This window comes from Chionomys nivalis (assembly GCF_950005125.1).
Source record: "Chionomys nivalis chromosome 23 unlocalized genomic scaffold, mChiNiv1.1 SUPER_23_unloc_1, whole genome shotgun sequence".
NCBI lineage: Eukaryota > Metazoa > Chordata > Mammalia > Rodentia > Cricetidae > Chionomys > Chionomys nivalis.
Window position 1 is genome coordinate 2,016,172 of NW_026646869.1, and position 15,644 is coordinate 2,031,815.

The 15,644-nt window shown below is 46.2% G+C and overlaps 1 long non-coding RNA gene across 1 annotated transcript; it reads left to right on the plus strand.

Annotated features, from left to right (window-relative positions):
- Window positions 1–391: 391 nt before the first annotated feature.
- Window positions 392–3,895, plus strand: LOC130868970 (uncharacterized). Its single transcript, XR_009056599.1, has 3 exons — window positions 392–976; window positions 1,682–1,740; window positions 2,371–3,895. It is a non-coding gene; the product is annotated as an uncharacterized LOC130868970 (long non-coding RNA).
- Window positions 3,896–15,644: the final 11,749 nt, after the last annotated feature.

The following is a 15,644-nucleotide window of genomic DNA, read 5'->3' on the forward strand; positions in this document are numbered from 1 at the left end:
GTGGCCCCTGCTCCTCTCAGGTCTATTCATCCTCTATTCATCCTCTGAACCCTAACCCCCAGATCCTTGGCTCCCCTTTAACAGCACATTTGCCAGCACTACTACGTTTTTGGGGGGTGGGAGAAGGGGTTAGGAATTGTTCATATAGAATTTCATGAGATGTCCTTCCAATTCTAAATTTGGAGACCTTGTTTTTATTTTTATTTTTTAAAAAACCTCACATTTCCTCAAGTAAGTTCAAAAATAGGATTTGGACCTACATGTTCTAGCTCACTAACATCATAAATCTTTATTCTATCTTCTCCCTCACCTGTCTCTCTCTCTCTCTCTCTCTCTCTCTCTCTCTCTCTCTCTCTCTCTCTCTCCCTCCCTCCCTCCCTCCCTCCCTCCCTCCCTCCCTCCCTCCCTCCCTCCTTTCTTCTTTCCTTCCGAGCCTGGAACTCCCAGACCTTTACCTCTAAAGCGCTGGGATAATAAGTACGTGACCCTCCACCCTTGGCAGTTTTCCTGGCATCTTTTTCCCTCCTTCATGTGCTTGGGTGAAATCTAACTGGCAACTTGTGACATCACTCAGCCCACGATCTCATCCTCCTGGCAAGTGGCACCGTGAGCCAACACCGTGAAATCCGGCAACCAGTGACTTAACTCAGCCCACACCGAGCCAGAGTTCCCTGGCACCCGGGGTCTTCTCGGGCCAGCGCGGGCCAGAGGGAAGTAAGGGCTCCCCGCGCGAGCTGCAGGTCACCGGGCTGTGGCGCCCTGGATCTCGCGGCCATCTCCGCAGACGTCCACGGCTCGCGTGTCCAGGCGGGTAGGGACCGTTACACCCTGCTCAGACACCAGCCTCCCCCGTGGGAGCCGGGCCGCAGCCCTCGAGGCGCTCTTCCTGTCCGCCAATGGGACCGACCGGACTGGACCGCTAAAGGGAAGCTGTCGGCGGGGCTGTCTCCGAAGACCCACAAACAGACCCTAAATTGTGAGTAACCCTTAAAAAACACATTTTTAGATTGGGCCTGACTGCACACTCCTTTAATCCCAATACTGCAGTTGTGGAGGCAGGAGGATTTCTGAGTTCGAGGCCAGCTTGATCTACATAGGGAGCTCTGGGATAGCTAAAGCTACACAGTGAGACCCTATCTCAAAACAATTAGACTCAGCATTCGGGAGGCAGAGGCAGGCAGATTGCTGGGAGTTCGAGGCCAGCCTACTCTATATAGCCAAGTTCTGGGACAGTCAGAGGTACACAGAGACACCCTGTCTCAAAATAATAAATAAATACGTCATAGGAAATTACACGTGATAATAGAAGAAAATATGTAGAATTGATGAGAAACTCCTATAGTACATATGAGATGTTAATACATAGTCTTGTGTATGATAATAATCACCTATAATATACTATAACAGAAGATTCCCTGTTCTCAGTGTTACAGAATAAAAAAGCTATGTGATATAAGTTTCTAAGTTTAGCTGCCTCCCCTTCTGAAACCTAAAAGGACAAACATTTAACATGAAGGATTTGGCAGTGGGGTCTTTTTGTTTTGTTTTGTACTCTTGAGACCAAGTCTCACTGCGTAGCCCAAGTTGGCCTTGAACTCTTGAACCTTCTGTCAGCCTCAGGAGTTCTGGTGTGCTGGGCATAAAATCATGCTAAAATCAGCTAAAATCGTGGTATCTACAGCAGGCACAGACGCTCGCAGCAGACTGTAGCTTCAACTCCAGGAGATCTGACCTCCACAGGTACCTATACTCATGTGCACCCCTTCCCACACACAATTAAAAAAAAAAATCAGCCGGGCCGGGCAGTGGTGGCGCACGCCTTTAATCCCAGCACTCAGGAGGCAGAGACAGGCGGATCTCTGGGAGTTCGAGGCCAGCCTGGTCTACAAGAGCTAGTTCCAGGACAGGAACCAAAAAGCTACAGAAAAACCCTGTCTCGGGGAAAAAAAAAAAGGAAAAAAAAATCAGCCGGGGGCGGGGGGTACCTCACCCAGCAAGTAGCCTCTCTCTTCTCAAAACTTTCTGGATGGCTCCTGCTCTGTTCCCAAAGAGGATGTTGGCTGCACTCAGCCTACAGGAGAGGCTCAGAGGCACTTCCTAGCCAGAGAAAGCCTGGGATCTGCCAACATCCCTGAGGCTCAGATGGAATAAAAGAGGGCTGAGAACACCATGAGAGAACCTCAGCTCCTCTGCCTCCTGTTCTGTGGGGACCCGAGGCTGCGCACAGTCCCAGCCATGTGTCCCTCACCACACTGTACACCCTCAAACCGTGACCAAAATAAATCTTTCATGTCAGGTCACAGTGAGAAGACTAATGGGAAAAGCCCCTTCACACTGAACCCCTAGTCCTAGCAGCGTCTCTGTTTGTAGGAACGGTGCCAAGAACTGGTATGAGGCATCCAGATGCTCACAGGGACACAGACGGAGCACAAGGAAGAAAACCATTTCTGCAGTGTGCTGGAGTAGCCCAAACCGCTTAGCCAGGGGGCCAGCTGCTTCCAGGCCTGGATGTTGTCCTTCCGTAGCCACTGTCCAATGATCATCTCCATGTAAAAGAGGAAGATCCCCACCACCAGCAGCAGGATGAGGTACATCAGCACAAAGCTGCCTGCGGAGGGTGGGATCTTGCTCAGGTAGCTGGGTGCCCCTCAGCCCTCACACTCCTCCCTGGGGGTCTCAACACCCCTTCCTTAACCTCACAGCATAGGCTCTGGCTTCACCTCCTCCATTCTGGTGCACAGGTATGGGAAACACCACATGATGCCAAATGGATATCATAAGGGTGTAATCATTTCAGAATTTGGGTCTAAGGATATGATGCTTTGGAGAGGGTCTTCTTTTGTTTTCACAGAGTATGAGACCCTGTGGATTGCTTCTGTCCCGATATGGTATGATAGATCACGCCCTCTTGAAAGGTTTCTGTGAACACCCTCAAAAAATTACTTCACTCAACTGCCGCCTGAGATGAGCCTGGCACACAGTTTACACTATGAAAGACCTAAATACCAGTGCCCCTGTACAGCAGGAAGTAGTTTGGAGAGAAATAACTACACCCATCTTCCCAACTATTTTTTTTAATGTTCTTTTACATTTAAAGGGGGATATGATATAGATATGAATAATTTGCATTGGTATGGATTTTAAGGTCAATTTTGTTATATGTATATGTATTTCTGTTCTTGACTAAGGTATGTGATTGTGTAGTTCATTTAAAAATGTATAATTAGAAAATATAGGTTGTTAATGGATAATCATAATAGTCAAGCTTGTAGTCATGTTAGTTAGATTTTCTAGATATATAGAGATATATTTCAGTTAGGTAGGCATTCTTCATATCTTTCAAAGACTACAGAAAATGGCATTTAATATTTTAATAACTTAAGGCTTTTTATGACAATGAGACACGTCTGCTCCTGGCAGCACCAATCTACTTCAAGAAGAAGATGGGCATTGAAGAGGATCCTTATGGAGTTTGATAGCCATTTGGGCAAGAAACTGTTCTTGCCTGGACTGTTGCATAAACTGGACACAAAGAACCCGCAGAGAGAGGACTGCTGAACTTGCGTAAAGGTGAGATGGTCTTTCGGGGTTCCTGCTTCATGAAAGAGTCTGTGAGATATTCTGCAGGACGCAGCAGATACTGACTGAACTGTCTTTGAAATTTCCTGCTTCATGGAAAAGTCTGCTGGATACTATGGGCCTGTAGGCCGAAGATGGATGCCCCAACGGTACAAAAGAACTTTGGGTGACTATCCAGACAGCGAGATGTCTCTTGTCATTTCTAGAATTTAGAAGTTGCTTATTTCTTGTTTGCTTAGTTAATATTATATCCTTCTGGAGTCTTTGATGGAGTTAAAGAATGGATAGTTATAGTTTTCCTTAGTTATGTTAAAAGATAAAGTAGATATAAATATTGTAACTGTAATTCTTACTTGATAACTGTTTTGTTATATGTACTTTTACTATGTTAAAATTAAAGCCTTCTTTTTTGTTTAAACAGAAAAAGAGGAAATGATGTGGGAGTGTCATCTATCTATGTGTTGCTTTCATTGGTTAATTAATAAAGAAACTGCTTGGCCTTTGATAGGCCAGCCCTTAGGTGGGTGGAGTAGACAGAACAGAATTCTGGGAGAAAGAAAGCCGATTCAGGCAGTCGCCATGACTCTCCTCTCCGAGACAGACGCAGGTTATGATCTTCCTGGTAAGCCACTACCTCGTGGTGCTACACAGATTATTAGAAATGGGTTAATCAAGATGTGAGAGTTAGCCAGTAAGAGGCTGAAAGTAATGAGCCAGGCAGTGTTTAAAAGAATACAGTTTGTGTGTTGTTATTTTGGGGCATAAGCTAGGCAGGCGGCCAGGAGCTGGCCTGCAGCTCCTTCTACAACAAACAGAAGCTTGAGGACCCGAGTTTGGTCTCCAGCACCCATGTGTAAGACCAGACAGAAAGGGATCCTTGGAACCCAGAACTGGGGTGGTAAGGACAGGAGGATCCAGGGTCCTAGTCTAATCAGCGTGTTCCAGGGCAGTGAGACCTGTCTCAGGAACAAGGTGGTCAGCGAGAAGGAGTGAAATTAGCAGGGCCCAGACTGCATGCTAGGACGCCAGGTAAAAGGGCAGAACAGAAACATAAGAGACTGGATCCAGGAACGTGATTCTGAGCGGTTTGGGAGTGTGGGTGGCATTGGGGTGGGTGCTGGGATGCTCCTGTCATATGTAACCTTTTGTGTGTGCAGCGGAGTCTGCACAAGCCTGCGGAGGCCAGAGGTCAACCTTTGATGTCTTTCCTTAGGCACTGCCCTCCTTGTTCACCTCCCACTGACCGGTTCACTCTCCAGGCCCCCCCAGCACCTCCCTCCTCCTCATAGCATCCTGCCCACCCTCAACCTTACTAATGTTTTCTCTATCTTCCTTCTCCTGCTTCTTGTGACCTACCTGCCTAGATGCTGATTTTCTCCATATTCTTCCCCTATGTCCTCCTCTGCTGCTTCCTCATCCACAGTCTCTTCCTGCCAGGAGCAATGGCTAGCCTCAGGCGCCTGGTGACCATAGAGGCAAGTCCCTCTCTACCTCACTCCCCAGGCCTCCCAGGTTCGTTGCTCTGTCGGCCTCACCTCACCTGGGAACCCTCTCCTCCACAGCTCTCTATCTTGTCATTGCTGGACACATGGCGTCAGGCTGAAGGCCATGTGCTCTACTCCCTCGGCCTTGGCATGGGCACCATCATCACTTTCTCTTCCTACCAGACTAGAGGTGACAACTACATCAAGTTGGCCTCCTTTATGGCCATGGCCAACCTGGTGACGTCATTGCTGAGCACGGCCATCATCTTTCTGGTGCTGGGCTTCTGGACCACAATCAGCGGGCCCAGCTGTGTTGAGAAGTGAGTGGCACAACCTGGCAATGCTAGCAGAAGCTTTCCCTCCTCAGCTACCCTTCAGCACCACAGTCCTGTCAGTCAGACCTTTCCATTGAACCCCACTTCACCTCATCCTCAGAGTAAACAACCACTGCCTAACAGAAGAGGACAGTTCCAGAAATTGCAGATGAAGCTAAGGATCATTTTCAGTTGCTTATTTAACCCACAAGGCTGCTATCACAGCTTACCATGATGTCACAGCTGCCACGATGCGGGCGGCGGCTGTTGGCACGGGCTGTGTTTGAGTTGGGAAGCACCAAGTGTTTGCGCTTTGCCCAGTCGCTCTGCTTTTTTTTTCAAGGTGTAGCCAGATACTGGGGTGTGTTTGTTTCTTTGTTTTGTTTTGTTGTTGTTGTTTGAGACAAGGTCTCACTGTCTATCCATGGCTGGCCTGTACTTCACTCTGTAGACCAGGCTGGCTTCACATTCGTAGAGATCCGCCTGTCTCTGCCTCCCAGTGCTGGGATTAAAGGTGTGTGCCAGGACTAGCGAGATTGCTCAGTGGTTAAGAACACTGACAGGTGGTGGTGGCACACTCTGAAGGCCCTGGCAGTTGGTTCTCTGAGTTCGGGGCCAGCCTGATCTACAGAGCGAGTTCCAGGACAGCCAGGGCTACAGAGAGAAACCCTGTCTCAAGAAACCAAAACAAACAAGCAAACTTGCTGCTCTTCCATAGGACCCGGGGTTCAGTACTCAGCACCCACATGTTGACTTCCAACCATCTATATAGGTCCAGCCCAGCAATCCAACACCCTCTTCTGGCTTCTGAGGACATTGCCCACACAAGGTAGACAAACACACACATACATGAAGACAAAACAACCACACACAATAATAAAGGTATGTGCCATCACAATGGGCACAGAACTGGAATTTGTTTTGTATACACCAATTTTCTTATACACTTTGAATTATTTTATCTTTTGATATATTGTCATGTAATTCCCCCTCCCTTCCTTCCGAGTCCTCCCACAAGCCTCTCTTTTTTGTTTCATTGCTTAAGAGTTTTTCAGAGGCTTAACAGTTTTCCTTCCAGTTAGGATGTCAAGGGTTAGCAATTTCTGTTTGTCTGTCTGCTTGGTGCATGTGTGCAGCTGCACGTGCACATCTGGGCATGCGTGTGGAGGTCAGAACACAACTTTGTGGAGTCTGCTTCTCTCTTGTGTGGTTCAGAGATCAAACTCCAAGTTTGAATGGCAAGTGATCTGTCCACTGAACTATCCCATGGGCCTAACTCTTTTGAGTTGTTTTGTTTTGTTTCAGCCATCGAAAAGTTTAATGGAGGCCTGGGTGTCAGCACTTTACCCTGAAGCAATACCTGATTGCAGGAAGGACCACAGACTGAGATTACACAGCACCGTGGTGGCGCACGCCTTTAATCCCAGCACTTGGGAGGCAGAGGCAGGCGGATCTCTGTGAGTTCGAGACCAGCCTGGTCTACAAGAGCTAGTTCCAGGACAGGCTCCAAAACCACAGAGAAACCCTGTCTCGAAAAACCAAAAAAAAAAAAAAAAAAAAAAAGAATAGACCAACCAAAGGAAATGCCTAACGTTCCAACCGCTGTAGATAGGACCACCTGCCAGCACACTCACCTGGGCACCCCTAGACAAATGTCAGCCAATCAGGGGTTCTGAACCTTAGAGACCCCTCACCCCCACCACTGAAAGTGCTTGTTTTGTTGAAAAGTTTGTCTGTGCAGGTTTTCTTGCAAGCATGGAGCTGAGACAGAAATGTTCCGGCTACTTCCGCTGTCTCTGCCGAGCTGAGACAGAAATGTTCCGGCTACTTCCGCTGTCTCTGCCGAGCTGAGACAGAAATGTTCCGGCTACTTCCGCCGTCTCTGCCGCCATCACTGCTGTGGCCACATTTATGGGCCTGACTTCAGAAATTTATCTCTGACCTTGAAAGACCGGGATAAATCCAGACCTCCCCTAGCAGGACAAAATAGAGCCAAAAATCTAAGCAGGGAAAGAAGAATCAGAAATCTAGGATTAGCTGGTTCAGTGACTGTGTTTCAGGAACTAGCTGGAGATAAAGTTAGATTATTATCTTGAGAATAATCTTGAGAAACAGGGAGTTGCCCCCTTGTGATTATCATTGGTATTTTTGGAATTTTCTGTGAGGCCCTCCCTACCCCCTTCTGATTACTGGGCTGTGGTTTCTTCCCTTAAAAACCCCTTCTCCCAGAGAAACCCTGTCTCGAAAAACCAAAAAAAAAAAAAAAAAACCCCTTCTCCCAGTTACTCGGGGCAGAACTCCTCCCCTGCGTGGGTTATGAGTCTCAGCCCCAGTGCACTGGTACCTGTCAATAAACCTCGTGTGATTGCAGCAAAGATGGTCTCTTGTGAGTTACTGGGGGGTCGTGTTATCCCGAGACTTGAGTAAGAATCTCCCTACACCGAGGGTCTTTCAACCTCTGATTACTGAATTTGGGTTAGCAGAAATTCAGATGGTGTGTTGGTATAAATAATGTTAAAACTGTTTTATGCTGTTTTTTTTTTTTTAATTGAAAATCTGGCTTTAGAGTTGGGTTATGGCTCTTCTTTTGCTAGACCCATGCTTATTTAAAAGTTTCCTCTGTCACTCTGTCAGTCTGAGCCCCTGACACTGACAAGAAGAAAACAAAGCAGAACAGTCACATTCTGTAGCTTCAGATTTATAAGTTTGTTTTGTCAGATACGGTAAAAAAAAAATCTGTCAAAATTAAAGTAAAACTGGTTAAAAGTTAATTAGTAACACTGGGAATTGATAACTTAAAGCGCTGGGCGGTGGTGGCGCACGCCTTTAATCCCAGCACTCGGGAGGCAGAGGCAGGCAGATCTCTGTGAGTTCGAGGTCTACAGAGTGAGTTCCAAGACAGGTTCCAAAGCTACAGAGAAACCCTGTTTCAAAAAACCATAAGGCGTGATTCCATTTTAAATTTTGGATTGCCATTTTGCTAGAGTTAAAAAAAAATCAATGCCACATGATTTCACCACCATCTTAATTAAAGGTGACCACGTGGAGTGGGCCTAACAGATCTCCAAGATAGTTTGGGTTGGGGTAGATTTGTGCATGGTGACTCATGTCCCATTCTAAAAACAAGGTTTTATATATATGATTTTAAGTATTAAAGCTGCACCTCAATGTTTTATGCTGTTCTGCCAGCTAGACTTTGTTAATTAAGAGTCACCCAGGTGATAATGGTTATAAAGACAAAAAGGGATCACTGGAGACAGCTGAGGTTTACAAATGTATGGCAGGACTAGAGCCCCAAAGAATGTATAGTTGCAACAATGGACCTTAACAGTTTTAGAAATGCCAGTGCCAGGTGATTGTCACCAGAAGCACCAACTACAGTGAAATGGAGCAGGCTGAGATCTAAAAGACAGGCTGTTTATATGCTGTCGAGGGTGGGACCAAAGAAGTATTTTATTTTTAATATTGCAGGAAGACATTTAAGAAATTTAAATTTTTTTAGGAAAAAAGTTTTTAAATAAATTTATAAGGCTGTGGGACATCTGTGCTTATAAAATGTTTTATATTGTTAAAATAAAAGGCTAAAAATTAGGGTTAGAGCCAGAAGCACCAAAAGCTAACCAGAATCAAAAATGTTCATTTCTTGTGATGCAGAAGACAATGACCTGAGCAGTTTGATGACGACTTGGAACAGCGTCCAAGCCTGTGGGTCTCAATATTTTGGAGTACAGGGGCAGTCGAGGACCACCTGCATGTCAGGTGTTAGGATTGAGATTCACAACGTAGGCAAAACTGCAGTTGTAAAATAACAATGGGGAAAATTTCTGTAATCACTATACCATGGAGAAATATATTAAAAGGTCAAAGCATTGAAAATATTAACTAATAGTTTTAAAATGTATTTCCTTGTTCAGTGTCTGTTGAGGCTTAGAGTGCACGTTTAGCCTCCTTGTCTTTGCTGACTTTGTTGGGTTTAAGCTATTTGGATAAACCGAGTCAGACATTTTTGTATTGATACTAAGAAGTCTGGACCTCCTCTTCTGGGGAAAGAATGTTGTTTCTATGTCAGTCACTCTGGGGTAATAAGGGATCCAATGGCCTTGTTAATGATAGGGAACAGAACACTCACATGGAAGCTGGATGAAAACTTGTTCAACTGGTCCCCTTGGTTAACAACCTCACTTTCAGCTCTCGGCCCCTGCCTCATCAACAGACTGATGGTTTTTGTTCAAGAACGGGTAAATACTGTTTCACTGATGGTATTGAGGTTCCAATATCACCCCTTGATCCCCTGGACAGATGGACTCATGATTGAGTCCAGTCATCAGTACTCATTGGTACTTGTGAAAGGGGAAAGAGTACAGCTTTCCCAGGACAACTTGGTAGACATCTGCCAAGACAGGTTCTGTAGATCAGGAGGAAGGTAGGCCTGAGCAATGCTAGCTCTTAAGACTCCCTCCTGATCCCATTTCACACTGGGAACCTGTTCCTTGCCTTCCAGGAGGCAGCATTAACAGCTAGATAGAAACTTGTTCTGCGTTTACCCTCAGAATGACTAATTCGGTTTCTTTATTAGCTTCAATTCAAAATAATTACAGAGTATGGAGTTCTAGTCTTGTGAAAGCTGCTAACTTATTATAGACTGTTTGGAAATACAAGTTAGTCCGTCATCCCTAAAGTACAGGTATAATTAATTACTGGGACAAGCCTTATTTACTTCCCTGTATATGTTTTCAAAAGTCAAACTTAAAACAAGTAACTAGAAACAAAGTTTGTCTAATCAGACATACCTAGGCAGCTCTCATACTTCAGAGATCTGCAGGATATACCAAGGTCTCCAGAGAAGACTATGGACACCATGAGGTCCCCACCTGGATTATGATGATGCTGACCACTGGGCAAGATGCCCTAATGTAACACCTGCTGCCAGGACCGGGTCCAGACTGTGGGCAAACAGCAGGACATTGGAGAACTGATTGCACCACTCTTGCCTAGACAACATGAAGTCAGTCTTTTCCATGTCCCTCTTCCACAGGAAAAAGAATTTCGCCTTATAGGCCTGGCTTAGACAGTGAGACTGCTGTTCTGGATATTTCTGCCTCCAATGCTGTGGAGACCTGGGTGTGACTAACTGTATATGGGTGCTGGTCCCTGTCAATTTTAATTGATTTGGAAACTACTTGGTCTACACTCAGATATACTTTATTTATCTTTCTGAGATCTCTGATAGTATTGATGGCTAGGGCAGTTATAATGTCAGCTTAGCAGCAAAAGGTATCCAGATCCTTCCACAAAGCTATAGCCAGCTTGTTAGCTCATTCTAAAGCTACTAGGTCTCTCTTTTTTTTTTTTAAAAAAAAAATGTTTTAAGGTCTGAAGATATGAAAGTTGTTAAGCTTTGAGGGCCTAAAAATGACTTAAGATGTAAATACAGGTTAAGATATGGAAAATGTTTCTGATTTCTTTCCCCTTCTTTGGTATAGTTCTGATAAGCTGATAGAGCAATCAGCTTACTGTTTGGGTCACAAGCTCAAGATTTTAGATCTATTCTGGTTTCCATTTAAATATGAACTAAAATGTATTTCTCATTGGGCCAAAACCATATCTGTCCAAGCCATACATGGTTCTCCGGACCGCAGAAAAATATACATGCTTCTTACCAAAATCTGTCCTTTTTGCTAAGACTCAAAGTTAGGAGTTTATTCCTTCTGCTTACAGAAACTCGCTATCTGCTCTTTTTCTACAATACGGATTTTTCTTTAAATAAATTTTGACTTCTGTTCCTAGTTTAAACTTATCTCAATAGGCTTCCACTTGGCTGGCAGACAAATCTAGGCCATCAGTGCTGACCACAACTTGTTCTGAATGACTGTGAGCCCTGGACTTCCTGAAAGCTGATGTGGATCAGTCCAGCTGATGTGAACACTCCCAGCTCCTTCTACGAAGTCTGAAGAATGCCCCATCGCCTGAATTCCCTCCCCACTTTTGGCTAGCCTTTCAACCTGCTTGGGCCCTGATAACAACGCCCCAATGTCAGCTTGAAGTAGTTGTGGGAAAAAACACATCGTCCCATGTTCCCTGCCCAGAATAGGTTGAAAGGTTGAGACAAGGGGTGAAAGACCCCCAGTGCTGGGGAGACTCTCACTCAAGTCTCGGGATAACACGACTCCCCCCCCAGTAACTCACGAGAGACCGTCCTTGCTGCAATCACACGAGGCTTTAATGATGAGATGAGACGGGAACCGGTGCACTGGGGCCGAGACTCACAACTCACGCAGGGGGAGAGTTCGACCCCGAGTGACCGGGAGAGCCGATTTTTAAGGGAAGAAACCACAGCCCAGTGATCCGGAATTGGCAGGGAGTGTGTCAGAAAATTCCGAAAATACCAGTGAAGATCACAAGGGGGCAACCCCCTGCCTCTCAGGACCACTCCTAAGGTCATAATCAGCTAGTTCTTAAAACACATTACAGTGACAATCACAAGGGGGAAACTCCCTGTTTCTCAAGATTATTCAAGATTACAATCTAACTTTATCTTCAGCTAGTTCCTGAAACACAGTCACTAACCGGCTAATCCTAGATTTCTGATCTTCTCTTCCTGCTTGGATTTTTGGCTATTTTCTTCCTGCTGGGGAGAGGTCTGGATTTATCTTCCTGGCATGGGGGACAAAATAACTACCTATAGTGCCTGTTAATACACTAGGTCCAGAGTTGTCAATTAATGGATTTATTAACTAAAGTAGTTCTTAGGTCCCAATAATACCTCCTTAAAACCAGGGGCAAGTAGCAAGACCCCTGATTGGGTCCTGTCATCGGAGCTTGTGAAGGGGGTAATGTAGGAACCAGCCATAATAAGCTAAAATGAACAGATCACCCAAAGGAAGTTCTTATCTTTCAACCATTATCACCTGCCAGTGTAGGACTCAGCCATCAAAAAGTTTAATGGAGGCCTGGGTGTCAGCAGTTTACCCTGAAGCAATACCTGTTTGCAGGAAGGACCACAAACTGAGATTACCCGGCACCACCCAAGAACAGACCATCCAAAGGAAATGCCTAAGGTTCCAACCGCTGTAGACGGGATCACCTGCCAGCACACATTCACCCTAGACAGATTCAGCCAATCGGGGCCCTGATCCTTAGAAACCCCTCACCCCCACCTTTTCTACTATAAAAACCCAACTCTAGCTAAGCTCGGGCAGTCCGATTATTCCAAACAGTTGGACACACAAAGAGACCGAGTTTGCAAACCTGTGTAAAATAAAGAGGCTCTTTGCTTTTACATAAAAGACTCGGTCTCCTTGTTAGTTTGCGGGGGACGTCAAGGATCTGGGCATAACAATGCTGAACTTCCTTCTTTGAAAAGCACCAATCAAGATGCCAAAGCAAGTAGCTGCCAGCACCCACCACCACCAAAGAGAAAGATCCCTCTCCTTCGGTCCCTTTGGGCCCCACAGGTTCCGCTCTCCAGCCTCACTATCACGTTCACCCCTGTACCCAGCTCGCTGGAAAAGGTATCCTAAGACTGCCATTGAAAGACCTGGATAAATCCAGACCCCCCTAGCAGGAAAAAATAGAGCCAAAAATCTAAGCAGGGAGAAAATCAGAAATCTAGGATTAGCCGGTTCAGTGACTGTGTTTCAGGAACTAGCTGAAGATAAAGTTAGATTATAATCTTGAGAATAATCTTGAGAAACAGGGAGTTGCCCCCTTGTGATCATCACTGGTATTTTCGGAATTTTCTATGGTGCCCTCCCTATCCCCTTCGGATTACTGGGCTGTGGTTTCTTCCCTTAAAAACCCCTTCTCCCAGTTACTCGGGATCGAACTCCTCCCCTGCGTGGGTTATGAGTTTCAGCCCCAGTGCACTGGTACCTGTCAATAAACCTCGTGTGATTGATTGCAGCAAGGACGGTCTCTCGTGTTATCCTGAGACTTGAGTGAGAGTCTCCCTACACCGGGGGTCCTTCACCATTTATTGGGAGCTCTCTAATGTTGCCGTCTTGTCCTGGTGTGAAATGTGCGCATGTGCTTGAACGTTTGTGCTCCAACAGGTGGCGCTCTCTGGGGAGAGTGTGGAACCTTTGAAAACTTGACTACAGACAGGAAGTAAGTCACTGGAAGTGAGATTCGGGGGATTGTAGTCTAATCTGTTTCTGTGTCTCTACTTCCTAGTAAGCCATGATGCCAACAGGCTACCACCACAGATGCACTGTCGCCATGCCCCTTCAACAAGGTGGACTATATGATAGGTATTTTTGGTACCCAGATAGTAGGTTACTCCACCGATGTAATAAGCCAGATCAAGCCAAATTAAAAAGACCAGGTTTAACGAGCCAAGCGTTCTAGAGTGACCTTTCCAGTCCCCCAGAAGTGAGGTGGTGGAGGGAGGAGAAATCACGTGGCAGGTCTAGCGACTGGGGCTTAAATACCCTGTAGGCGTGGTCTTGAGCTTCGTGGGAGGAGCCTGGACTTTCTGTGGTCTTTTTGAGAGTGGCGGGATTTGGAGAGGAGGGAGTGGGGCTGAGGCAGAATACTGTATTCCTTGAAATCATGAGCCAAAATAAACCCATCCTCCCTGGCTTCTGCCTGGTCCTCCTGGTCACCCCCTCCACTGGTCTGATGGCGATCCTGACCTATGCAGCCTCCATCCTTCCTATCCCAGAGGGCCACACTTTACTAAACTGACACACTCTTCATCAACGCTGCCAGGTCTGGGGTTTGATTTTTGCCTCCTTACAAGTGAGTCTAGTATTGCACTGTAGGGGCTGCTGCACGCCGTGACTGCAGGCTCAGGGACAGGTTCTCCTGCACGCAGCACGCATGCTGCACGCCGTGACTGCAGGCTCAGGGACAGGTTCTCCTGCACGCAGCACGCATGCTGCACGCCGTGACTGCAGGCTCAAGGACAGGTTCTCCTGCTCGCAGCACGCACATGCGGCTCCAACAGATGTGGTTACCAAGGTTCCACGGGGTCCAGAGGAAAAACTATACTCTTGGGATGAGTTTGGTTTAAAGGATTCCTTTTCTGTTTTTGAAGACAGGGTTTTTTGTTGTTGTTGTTGTTGTTTTGTTTTTTTTTGTTTGTTTGTTTTGTTTTCCTGTGTAGCCCTGGCTGTCCTGGAACTTGCTCAGTAGTCCGTTCTAGCCTTGAACTCACAAAGATCTGCCCGCCTGTGCCTCTGGAGTGCTGGGATTAAAGACATGAGCCACCACGCCCCGCTAATGGATTCCTGCAAAAGGAACTTCAACTCAAATTTAACCTTCTGGAGTGAAATTTCTGCCTATGAGATATGCTGGTTCCTAAATCAAAAAATGCTAGGGTCTGGGGACTCAGCTAGAGGTCAGAGGGGACTAGGCAAGTGGCTCAGTTGGGGAGGGCTCCTTCTGTTATCCCTCAAGCTGGAAGATGCTTCCTGCAGCCTGAATCTGATAGCTGGGAGACACATGGAAGGAAAAAAATTAGTCTCTCAAGTTGTCCTCTGACCTTCACCCATACATACACTGTGGCATGCATGTGTCCACCCATATACATGGGACTATATGTATATACACACACACACGTACATAAACTAATAAGTGTTTTTTTGTTTTGTTTTGTTTTTGAGACAGGATTTCTCTGTGTAACGGTCCTGGCTGTCCAGGAACTTGCTCCTGTAGACCAGGCTGGCCTTGAACTCACTGAGATCCACCTGCCTCTGCCTCCCGAGTGCTAGGATTAAAGGCACGTGCCACCACCGCCCGTTTTTTTTTTTTTAAATAAGTGGAATTTTTTTAAAAAAAAAAATCTAAATTCCTAGCACCCAAGGAGATGGATCTGCTCTCCCTGCTTGACAGGAAGACTTGTACCAATGAAGCAGTCAGCGCAAGGCCAGCAGCACCGAAGTGACGTGTCAGCTAGTGCTGGCGCGGCCCCTTCTTACTGCCGCCATGGTTACTATTTGGGCTGCTGGGATGGACTCGGCATTTCCTGGGAGTCTCGCTGATGCACTCTTGGCCATGTTCCAACATGACTCCACCCAGAGAGTCAGGGAGCTGGAACCCCTCCAATTGGGAGGACGTTTTAGTTTTGGGTTTTGGATGTGTTGGCTGTTGGTGGCTTTCTCACTAATTTAACTAATAATTGCTGTCCGTTCAGCCTTGCCATTACCAGCTTAGTTTGTTGTGGGTTATTTAGTTAAATTGCAATGTGTAACGATGCGGATTCGCCTCAACCCCCGCGTTGAGTGTGGCTTGCAATTTTCCACTAATTAGGCGTTTTAAAGACACA